The 3,080-nt window shown below is 34.9% G+C and overlaps 1 pseudogene; it reads left to right on the forward strand.

The window, feature by feature from the left end:
- The first annotated feature begins 267 nt into the window (after positions 1-267).
- On the forward strand, positions 268-583 carry LOC122467000 (annotated as a pseudogene).
- The last annotated feature ends 2,497 nt before the right edge of the window (positions 584-3,080 follow it).

Here is a 3,080-nt window from a genome sequence, read left to right on the forward strand (position 1 = left end):
AAAGAGCTTAGAGTGGTGCCTGATCAACAGTAGACAATAAATGTTAGTTATTAAGGCTCATTCATTTGAACAATATAAACGTAGTAAAATCCTTCCAATTAAATCTGTGAAACTGAGCATGTGACATAATAAATGGGTCTTAGTGTTCTCTTATTTGCTAAGTACCAATTCTGTGTCAGCCATTGTGCTAGGTTCTGCAGTGAATAAAGGGAGAAAAAAAGATACCTGCATTCAAGAATATTACTTTTGGCCACCACTGAGTACAAGATGTTTGGGAGACTGGCCAGTTTCCTCAAGGATACCTGGGCCAAGGAGCTGGTGCTGGTCATGTCCTTCATCATTGGGGGCCTCACTATAATTCTGCCCACCCTCAGCCCCTTCACCAAATATGCCACTATGATCAACCAGGCCATGCTCCACAACTATCCAGTGCCCATCTGAGATGACGGGAACATGCCCTATGTGCTGAGCCACCCCCAGAAACTCCAGGTCTCAAGCTTGAGGTGGCTAAAGAAATTTGAGAGCACCTCCAGTGATATGGAGGAGGCCTCCTCCCCTGTGGCCAATTAAATGTGAAAAGCGACCCCTCCTCTCAAGAAAGAATATTATTTACAAGGGAAAGAGAGCCAATAAAAATAAACACAATAAATAAAATGTATGATATGTTAAATGCTGATAAGTACATAGAAGGAATATGTACCATGCATATTTTGGTGACATCTCAAAATCTCATTCAGTTTGAAATATTGTCTAAATGTCCTTGTGATTTTCTCTTTGACTAATGAGTGGTTTAAAAGTGAGTTGCTTAATTTGCAACCTGTTTAGAATTTTTCCAAAATTTTTTTACTGATTTTGATTTTTTTTAACTTATTTTTATTTATTTATTTTTTTTTAGTTAACACACAGTGTGCTATTAGTTTCAGGTGTACACTTTAGTGAATCAACACTACTATCCAACACCCAGTGTTCATCACAAGTGCACTCCTTAATCCTCATCACCTATTTCACCCACCTACCTAGCTTTGGTAACCATTAGTTTGTTTTCTATAGTTAAGGGTCTGTTTCTTGGTTTGCCTCTCTCTCTCTCTCTCTCTCTCTCTCTCTTTCTCCTTTTCTTGTTTGTTTCTTAAATTCCACATATGAATGAAATCATATGGTATTTGTCTTTCTCTGACTTACTGATTTTGATTTTAATTCCTTATAATCAGAGACAATACTCTGTATAATTTCAAATCTTTTAAATTATTGAGACGTCTTTTTATCACTCCATATGGTCTATCTTATTAAATAATCTATGTATGCTTTAAAAATATTTATGTCATCCTTTTTGAGTATAGTGTTTTATAAGTATGTGCTAGGTTATAGTGGTTTATGGTGTTTAAATTTATTAGTTATAAGTATATGCTAGGTTATATTGGTTTATGGTGTTAAATCGTCTGAAAAATGAATGGTAAAACCTCTAAATATGTTTGTGAATTTGTCAGTTTCTGCATCATATATTTTGAATATAATTATTAGTTTCATCCACGCTGGCCTTGTTATGCCTTTTTAATGAATTTACTAAATGTGGCACAACATTTTGCCATTGGTAATAATCATTGTCTTAATCTTACTTTGCTTGGTATTAATTTAGACATGTTAACTTTACATAAGTGATCCTATTATTTTGCTTTTAACAATATTTAAAGTTGATCTCTTGTGAACAGTATATTTGAGTATTGCATTTTTTAAACAGGTAGATAATCTCACTTTTTTTGGACTGTTTGGTCCACTTAAATTCGGTGTAATTCTTTTTATATGTTTGGGGTTATAACTACCATCTTGCTATTTGTTTTCCACTCTTTTAAGGTCTATCCTGTTTCTAATATGAAGTCACTAGTAATTCATAATGCTGTTCCTTTTTTTTTCAGTGTGAATGGAATGTCTATAAATTTATGTCTTTTAGCACATTTAAAAATTTTGCTCACTAATTCTTCAAATACCTTGTCATCCCCAAAATGTCTCTCCTCTTACTCTAGGGTTTTAATTTACATTGTAATAGACATTTTGATACTGTTGCACAGGCACTAAAGTTTTGGTTATATTTTTTTCTTAATCTGTTCCATGTTTTTCAGGTTGGATAATTTCCATAATTCTGTCTTTACATTTTCTGATTTTTTCTTCCTATCACTCTAATCTGCTGCTACATTGATCTAGTATTTGTTTTTAATTTCTGGAGGGTGTGTGTGTGTGTGTGTGTGTGAGTGTGTGTCTGAATGTGTGTGTAAAATTTTCTCTTAATTCTTTTTAAAATTTTCTATTTTCTACTCAACTAATCCATTTGCTCACTTATTAAAATGTGTTTAGTATCTTTTATCATAGTTATAGTATTCACTTAATAACTATTTCTATTACTCTAAAATTTAATTCATCTCAAGGTCTATCAAAATTAACTGTCCTTTCTCCTCTGTTTGAGTCATATATTTTCTTTTTCCCCCTACATGTCTAATAACTAGATTGTACCTTTGATATTGCGAATGATTCATTGTAGAAACTGGATTCTTATTGTAATGGCCATATAACTGTGCCTAGAATTGAAATAAAGTATCTACCTCTCTTGTGGTGGGAAGTAGCAGAAATCTGTCTTCAGTTTTTGTAGCCTTAACTGTGCTGCTTAGAGTTTTCCTTAGTCATGTGTGTTTCACAGATTAAACCAATTATTTAGCCCAAGAAACAGTAGTCTTCTATAGCTCTCTTCTTTAGAAATCACACTTTACATCTGTCATGGTCATCTTGACTTACAAACACTTGTTATTTGCATCATTTCAACAATGACTTTCTAGGGGCGCCTGGGTGGCTCAGTCAGTTAAGCGGCCAACTTTGGCTCAGGTCACGATCTCGCGGTCCGTGAGTTCAAGCCCCGCGTCGGGCTCTGTGCTGACAGCTCAGAGCCTGGAGCCTGTTTCGGATTCTGTGTCTCCCTCTCTCTGACCCTCCCCCGTTCATGCTCTGTCTCTCTCTGTCTCAAAAATAAATAAACGTTAAAGAAAACAATGACTTTCTATTGAGATTTAGCCACCTCTTCTGAAGCTACCTGGGGC

The sequence above is a fragment of the Prionailurus bengalensis genome, chromosome A3, assembly GCF_016509475.1.
Source record: "Prionailurus bengalensis isolate Pbe53 chromosome A3, Fcat_Pben_1.1_paternal_pri, whole genome shotgun sequence".
Lineage (NCBI taxonomy): Eukaryota > Metazoa > Chordata > Mammalia > Carnivora > Felidae > Prionailurus > Prionailurus bengalensis.